The sequence below is a fragment of the Lontra canadensis genome, unplaced genomic scaffold (genome assembly GCF_010015895.1).
Source record: "Lontra canadensis isolate GAN:19392208 unplaced genomic scaffold, GSC_riverotter_1.0 scaffold370, whole genome shotgun sequence".
Classification (NCBI taxonomy): Eukaryota; Metazoa; Chordata; class Mammalia; order Carnivora; family Mustelidae; genus Lontra; species Lontra canadensis.
The window spans coordinates 45,236-54,471 of record NW_022631364.1 but is presented as its reverse complement, the minus strand read 5'-3'; the positions used below and the strand labels follow the sequence as shown (position 1 = coordinate 54,471).

The following is a 9,236-nucleotide window of genomic DNA, read 5'->3' as shown; positions in this document are numbered from 1 at the left end:
TTCTCTCCTTCTCCCTCTGCCCTTCCCATGTTCATGTGCACTTCCCACTCTCTCTCTTTCTTTCTAAAATAAATAAATAAATCTTATTTTTAAAAGTGAACTGTGGAAAATTCAGATTTGGATACATTCTTCTTTAGTTCATTGATTCAACAAGCATTGATTTAGCACTATTCTATGGCAATTATTGTGCTACATATCCTGGGAATATGTCTGTGACTAATAATAATAATATAAAATTATAGAGTAATATATAGCATATACAATAACCTATAATATTATATATACATATACATATTTTATATATATATATATAAAATTATTAAGAACTGCTTTTATAGTAAGCTTTATAGCCAACTTTACAGAGTACTCACTGTGAATCAGGCTGGAAATTTTTCTAAGCATTTGATTATCAGAAATACAAAATAATGAGACAAGTATAATAACACCTATGATGTATAGGCGAGCAAATGAAGGTCTAAGGTGGGTCACTCTCCTAAGAATGTAATCCAGTAAAAGTCGTAAGTACCAAGATTGTACCTCTAGGCATCATGTTGAAGATGCCTCTGAGATGAGCATATGCTCTCAGAAAACTTAAAGACTGGCACAAGGAACCAAATAGTTATAATAAAGCATGACAAAAGCTACACTGGGTTGTATTTAAGGTGTTAATGAGAAAACAAATGAGAACTCTCTAACCCAAGGAATGAAAACAGGAAAGATCCATTGAAACTGAAGCCTGATGCCTCAGGTGTGATGACTGGATGCTGGCATGAGAGGTCAAAATGTTGCAGGGAGAGGTAACAGCATGAAGGCCCTGAGGTGACAGAGAATAAGATTTGAGGAATGACATAAATTTCATTGCACTTGAAAGGGAGGATGATGAGGATGAGCCCAAAGATTTAAGATAACAAAGTCCAGACGCTAGAGCAGCAGACCCTCTTCTTCTCTTACAGGTCTGTCCAAAAAGGTAATGTCCGACCCACCTTCCAATGCCCCACATACAATAAAAAGTGCCTGATTATCTGAATGGGCCACAACCTTGCAGGTAGAACAATTCCAGGGAGAATTCATGGGAAGCCTGCCTCTCTACTTCAGTCTTTTCTTTTCTTTTCTTTTAATAATGCATAGCATACTATATTTCCTTTGAATAAAGTCTATAAAGGTTTTTGTAGCATAGTTTTAGAATAAAAAAAAGAATCAACATATGATGGTAAACAGGATGATTTTCTAGAACAAGAAGAAGTTTCTCGGAGGCTGGATTAAGAGAGTGCATGCTGGACAGTCCTTTTAAGATGTCAGAGAGTGAGTGGAAAAGTTAAAAGTGATATGAAGAATGGTTTTGAAAGGGGCTGAGTAGAGACAAGTCTTTCAAGGAGAAAGTCAGTATTCTATAAGACTGCAGAAACTTTTGATAAAGAATGTAATAACAGAACAACAAAGGAGAGAAAATAAGTTAAAGCTAACATAGCAAAAATCTGAATACAGGTGAGAAAATCTGTCTATACCATCAAGGTAGAACATATAAAGAAAAGTTCAGACAAGAATAAAATGTCACACAGGAAACATGGAATATGCAAATAAAAGGAAATTAGGATTGATTTTTCACATATTAAAAATAAACAGTAAGAGTACAAAAAGAGAATTCTTTTTTTTAATTTTTTATTGCTTTTCAGCATAACAGTATTCATTGTTTTTGCACCACACCCAGTGCTCCATGCAATCTGTGCCCTCTCTCATACCCACGACCTGGTTCCCCCAACCTCCCACCCCCGCCCCTTCAAAACCCTCAGATTGTTTTTCAGAGTCCATAGTCTCTCATGGTTCACCTCCCCTTCCAATTTCCCTCAACTCCCTTCTCTCCATCTCCCCTTATCCTCCATGCTATTTGTTATGCTCCACAAATAAGTGAAACCATATGATAATTGACTCTCTCTGCTTGACTTATTTCACTCAGCATAATCTCTTCCAGTCCCATCCATGTTGCTACAAAAGTTGGGTATTCATCCTTTCTGATGCAGGCATAATACTCCATAGTGTATATGGACCACATATTCCTTATCCATTTGTCCTTTGAAGGGCGTCTTGGTTCTTTCCACAGTTTGGCGACCATGGCCATCACTGTTATAAACATTGGGGTACAGAAGGCCCTTCTTTTCACTACATCTGTATCTTTTGGGTAAATACTCAGTAGTGCAATTGCAGGGTCATAGGGAATCTCTATTTTTAATTTCTTGAGGAATCTCCACACTGTTTTCCAAAGTGGCTGCACCAACTTGCATTCCCACCAACAGTGGAAGAGGGTTCCCCTTTCTCCACATCCCCTCCAACACATGTTTCCTGTCTTGCTAATTTTGGCCATTCTAACTGGAGTAAGGTGGTATCTCAATGTGGTTTTAATTTGAATCTCCCTGATGGCTAGTGATGATGAACATTTTTTCATGTGTCTGATAGACATTTGCATGTCTTCATTGGAGAAGTGTCTATTCATATCTTCTGCCCAATTTTTTTATATGATTGTCTCTTTTGTGTGTGTTGAGTTTCACGAGTTCTTTATAGATCCTGGATATCAACCTTTTGTCTGTAGTCATTTGCAAATATCTTCTCCCAATCCGTGGGTTGCCTTTTTGTTTTGTTGACTGTTTCCTTTGCTGTGCAGAAGATTTTGATTTTGATGAAGTCCCAGAAGTTCATTTTCACTTTTGTTTCCTTTGCCTTTGGAGACAGACCTTGAAAGAAGTTGCTGTGGCTGATATCGAAGAGGTTACTGCCTATATTCTCCTCTAGGATTCTGATGGATTCCTGTCTCAGGTTGAGGTCTTTTATCCATTTTGAGTTTATCTTTGTGTACGGTGTAAGAGAATGGTCGAGTTTCATTCTTCTACATATATCTACCCAGTTTTCCCAGAACCTTTTATTGAAGAGACTGTCTTTTTTCCATTATATATTTCAAAAAGAGAATTCTTAAAGAAAGAAAATGATATATTATATAAAAACACAAGTAATGTGTGCCAATGCCAAGGAATTAATCAAAAAGTTAAAAATTATTTTCTTATTTTTTTTATTTTTATTAACATATAATGTATTATTAGCCCCAGGGGTACAGGCCTGTGAATCACCAGGTTTATACACTTCACAGGACACACCATAGCACATACCTTCCCCAAGATAAGTTAAAAATTATTTTATGGCAAACATATCAACTCAAAAATCGCACAGAGTGATTCAGGTAGAATGTGATGTTTCTCTTGGGCTTGACATTTGATGGCTCTCCGCTGAGTCTTTCAGCTCTTCAAACAAAGGAATTCTAAAAAGCTTTTGGATTAAATGTATATGAATAAAAGGGCAACAGGTTAGCACAAGGAAAACTACCAATAATAATTACAAAGGAGAGAAGAAAAGCATTAAAACCAAGAAACCAGGAGCATAACTGAGTACTGATTAGAAGACTCACATAGACATGTTTTTGCAAAGATAGGCAAGCTTAGAAAGAAGGCATGACACACAGGACAAATGATGTGTCAGACATCCAAAGAGGGCTGATTGTGAATTACAGAGCAGATCTGAAACAGCCAAAATAGAGAGGTGGTAAAATTATTAGTTTATTCAAAAATATAGCTTTAATATTAAACTAAAGTGATTCTTTCTATAAATGTGGACCCAAAATAGTGTTTGCCAGATAAGTTGCGAAATTAAGTGAGGATGTTATTTATCAAAGTGATCCACATTCTAATGCTCAGTGGGTGGGGGAAGAAATAAATTAATGTGACAAGGAGCATGAGGCAAGTCTACCCACACAGTCCTTTATTTTCGTGTGTGCTCTGTAGACCCTCTCAACAGAAAATAAATAACAAATCAGAGAGAAGACAACCGGAAATGATATGAAAAAGAGATGCTATCAGAGGTTAGTTAATAAGCCTAGGTGCCTTCTGCAGATAACATCATTTTGAGACTAGCAGGCAAACCAAAGATGAGAATATCTAAAATCTATAAAGGGTTCTCCAGGACAGCTGTAGCAAGAGGAACAGTGCTATCAAATGAGACAGAAGGAGATGATATTGAAAACCTCAAAGTGCAGGCTGGGCTACTGGCAATGCTTGACTTGCTTTGGAGAGGAAGAAGACACAGAATGGCCTTAATGCAGTGAAAATAAGAGAACAGAAGATGAAAATAACCAGAGGCGATTTGAACAATATTGGGAAGCAAGATACATAAAATTAAGCAGTGCAAACTGCCAATCTGTGTGTGCACATGACAGCTCAACCACTGCATGCAGCTCCTTCATTAAGGAGTCATTTGAATGTCCTCATGGCACAACCAGGGCAAGAAAACTTAACGGATTGTTCGTCCTTCTTTTGGGAGGGTGATTGAAGTCAAGGCATTTCATCAGTCAATGTTTTTGTCTTTCATACACAGGAAGGCAGAAGGTGGCCAAAACTGGACCAGGTGGTGATATATGGCAGGGTGGGAAAGCATCTGCTTTGGCAGAAAGAGACCCCTCTGAAATCAGGTTCTACCATTGCATCTGCATGGCAGAGCCATTGATCACCCCACTGGTATCTCTGTTTTCTTATGTGTGCATCCTAAAGTGACAGTGAGAGTTAGACAGGGTGATAGATACCAAGAGATCAAAGACTTCTGTAGACTTTAGCTGGGGTACAATTTCAAAATCTAAAGACTCAGAAGACAACACCAAAATAGTAGAACAAAATTGAAGAATTTAAACGAAAGGTTTAGACATATTCCTTGACAGCTACTAGAAGTCACTGTGATAAGGAGTGTTCCACAGAACACAAAATCACAGAAAGCACCTTCCAAGTATGAGAAGTGTGAGGAAACAACAGACAGCAGACAGCTTCTGGAGACACTCCTCTACAGGTTGGGGATTGAGGGCATGAGTCAACTGCAATCACAGGTTGGGGCATGATTCAAAGAGAATAGCACAGAGAGCAAACACAGGTGAGAAATGCTCTACAGGGTAAGGCAGAAAGGGTAAAGCATTCATTCATTCATTCATTCATTCCCTCACAGATTTCATGAGTATTTACTGCGCTTGTCATAGTGAAACAGTGGAAAGAAATGAAGAGAAAAGACATTACATAGAAAAAGAGATGAAAATCACCACACATATTTGATTATGATATGCTGGATGGTGATCCTGGATAGTAAGAATCTATATTCAGAAATTTAGGAGGACCTTGGCTGGTTCAGTCAGTAGAACGTGTGACTCTTGATCTCAGGGTGTTTCACTTCAAGGCCTGCTCTGGGTGTAAAGTTTATTTCCAAAAAGAAAAGGTGTTTATGTCTTTATACCAAAAGAAGAAGTAGGTGGAGGAGGAGGAAGAGGAGGAGAAAGGAGAAATTTGGGGCACTAAATATAGGACACAGCCTCATGTGAAACTCCTGGTCTGATTTTCATAAATTTGAGAGAATGTTTTAGTTGGTCTGACTCAACCTGCCAGTCGCACTTGGGGAATAAGGAGGGAGGCATGCTTCACAGAGGTTTTTTGATTTGCCTTTGAGTTGCTTTGAGCATCCACAGTTCTTAGCCTTGATCGAAGAGGAGGATCAGAGATGTACGAATTTAACAATGGTTAGCACTCCTTCTGAACAATGTCTAAGAGACCAGCTAGTTATGAATGGTGCATAAATAAACTTTAAGCTGTTCACTTCATTTTCAATTTAAAAGATCTTTGAAAGATATAAATCATGAAAATTATAAGAGACTATTTTTGCTATTGATGTATGAACTACATGAGGACTAGGGCTTTTCCATATTTATCTCTACCTACAGAGCTAGCACCCAGTATAGTGCCCTTTACAGAAATGGCATTACATATTTGTGGAACTTAATTAAGGATCTGTTTATCTTCCAGTGAAACTGTTTACTAATGCCCCTACCGATCATTTTGTAAAATAATTTCACAGATATGGTTAGACTAATAAAATCAAATCCCAGAGTATTCTTTCAAATATATTAATAGGTAACAAAAGGAGACTGACATCATATCATCTCCAGTCTTTCTCAAGTAGAATCTTTAAGAAATATTTATCAAAACTAAAAAATTAAAAAAAATAATTATACAAGATAGTGACTTGTCAGTTTGGCAGCATAGTTGAGTTAATCCAGTAAGTACCTCTTTAAGGATTTCTTCCCGCCACAGCAAAACTAAACAAGAAAAAATAAAACAAGTATTACTGTATTTTGGAAATACCTATAGGGTCAAAATGACATACAGTTTCTGTAGTTATAATGTTGCTATCACTCAATAAGTGGCTGAAGAAATTAGAACTAATGTGAGAAAGGAAACCATCAAAATCCTTGAGGAAAACACAAGGAAGCAACCTCATTGACCTCAGGCGCAGCAACTTCTTCCTAGAAACTTCTCCAAAGGCAAGGAACTATTGGGGCCTCGTCAAGATCAAAAGCTTTTGCACAGCAAAGATAACAGTCAACAAAACCAAAAGGGAACTGACAGAATTGGAGAGATATTCGCAAATGACATATCAGATAAAGGGCTAGTATCCAAAATCTATGAAGAACTTATCAAACTTAACACCCAAACAACAAATAATCCAATCAAGAAATGGGCAGAAGACATGAACAGTCATTTCTGCAAAGAGGACATCCAGATGGCCAACAAACACATGAAAAAGTGTTCCATATCACTCGGCATCAGGGAAATACAAACCAAAACCACAATGAGATATCACCTCACACCAGTCAGAATGGTTAAAGTTAACGAGTCAGGAAATGAAAGGTGCTGGCGAGGATGTGGAGAAAGGGGAACCCTCCTACACTGTTGGTGGGAATGCAAGCTTGTGCAGCCACTCTGGAAAACAACATGGAGGTTCCTCAAAAAGTTGAAAATAAAGCTCCCCTATGACCCAGCAATCACACTACTCGGTATTTACTCCAAAGATACAAATGTAGTGATCCAATGGGGTGCATGCACCTGAATTGTTTATAGCAGCAATGTCCACAATAGCCAAACTATGGAAAGAACCTAGATGCCCATCAAGTTTGTTGCTATAGTTAAATCCAGTTTTCATTGTCAGTGCTGTTGCATGCCACTGAGATGCACAAAAGGCCAACAAGACTGTCTTTTGGCAAAATCCCTCTCTCAGTGTGCAGCCTAACCTTATTTCCCAGAGTGCTTTTTCAATTAGCAATAATCGCGCCTCGGATAAACCTGATTGGCTACAATACTGCCACTGCGCAAAGCTCCCAGAGTGCTTTTTAAAAGTCTAAATGGCATCAAGAATGCTTAGTTTGTGCCTTGTTTTTTTTCAGGCAAAAATATTTTCTCACGTATCTGGTAATTGTGATATGGGGTATAGAATTCTCCTTTTCACCCTTATGTATTATTTCTATACAATATGTCATATACGATACTGGCTGCATATTGAAATTTTACCTGGTAAGAGTTGATAGTTAACGGATATCATCTTCAAAAGACTTTATCTTTGATCATGGGCTTAATAACCTTGAATAAATTCAGTTTACATATTCAAAGAACCTGTCGCTTATGGATGGACCCAGACAAGTAAATTGCAGTGATTATTGTTGTGAAGTGGAATCTATAGGGAAGGAGGTTAAATTTTTATTATGTGTATATATATATATACACACACACACACACACACACACACACATACGCACAGATACACACACATACATATATACATACATATATAGATATAAATAACATAAATATATTTAGTGACATAAATATATGTCATGTATTTAATTCAGTGATATAAATATATATACCTGTGAATTGATATATATATAAAATTCAGATCAAATTTCTATACTTTCAAAACTTTCTCTATTAAGTTGCTTTTCTGTTTCAGAAAAATAGTAATACATGTCAAAAAATACAGCTTCAAATGTGACATAATCAAGATCTAAGGTGCTTTGGAGACAAATCTCCAAGTATTGAAGAAAGACTGCAAGGCTTGGTGATAGGAATTAGCAAATGGCATGTGGTAAAAAGAAAACAAAACAGTGAGTAATGGTAATTCAGCTTTTAGCTGACATATTACTTTAATTCCTCTCTCCATGTGTTTCTATATTCCACCTTACCATTAAAAAATATCCTGACTCATCACCAGTGTCCATCATCTCTTTCAAGGCTCAATTGTCAAGACACACATCCATCACTGTTTCATTAGATAACTAGAAATATCTTTTTTGGGAAGTCTATCATGAACAATTCCATCCCACTTTTAAACACTGCACTTATTGTTTTTGAAGTCAACTGCAAAGATTCAAAGTTAGAGAAAATCCAGATTCATATCAGTATTTGTGTGCCAAGATGTGATGCAGCTGCCAGCATTTAGTGCATCCGTAAACTACATCTCATATCAACTTCATAGTCTTGTAGGACTTAGACCAAGAAAGATAATGGTTTCTTGTGTCCTGAGATTGTATGCACACCTTTGAAGTATGATGACTACTGCAATGTCATATTCAAACATGTTCATAAAAAGGGACCAAATGGTAATCATCTGGAACTTTTAAGAGAATGGACATATTTCACCTGAAATAAAGAAGATTTGATATATGTGGTCTCTTTATTCACATATCTGAAAGATTTCACGTGAAAGAAGGAATAGAAATGTTATTTATGTTTCCAAAAGGAAAGTGCTAGGGTGAGTGGGGAAGAGGTGATAATAGGTTCTCAGTTCAACATGGAAAAGAACTTTCTAATAATTAATGTTAAAGAAAAATTATCCTGCCATTTGTTAAAAATGGTAAGGAAAACTTTTGTCAAGACTATTGCAAAGGGGGCATTGAACAGGGGAGAGAGATTAGGTTCAACCCCAAATACAACAAAGATAGTTGGGGATATTTATAGCCAAGAAGCAGAGTGAGGGGCTCAGTGGATGGAAAATTACCAAGACGGCACATCAAGAACAGGGGATTCTTACTAATCTCACTTAATAAGACTCTTATAGAGGGCAGAGAGAGGGATTAGATATAAAGGGTGGAAATGACGAATTTGATCAGCTACGAAGTGTCCTCTGTCATGTAGACATCCATCAAGGGTGGGGATTCTTGATAAATTGACTTAACAGAATTCTTGCTAAATTGGAGCTTATCACAGATAGGCACAGAAACCTAGTTGAGAAGAGGGCTCAAAGGAGCTTAACTCAAGTCTGGTCAAAGAGAATCCTTGTCAATAATAGTTCTACTAATCATAGTAATAATATTATCTTTTAAACAAGTGATG

At 37.1% G+C, this 9,236-nt stretch overlaps 1 pseudogene; it reads right to left on the bottom strand.

Annotated features, from left to right (window-relative positions):
- Window positions 1-7,052: 7,052 nt before the first annotated feature.
- Window positions 7,053-7,224, bottom strand: LOC116862900 (annotated as a pseudogene).
- Window positions 7,225-9,236: the final 2,012 nt, after the last annotated feature.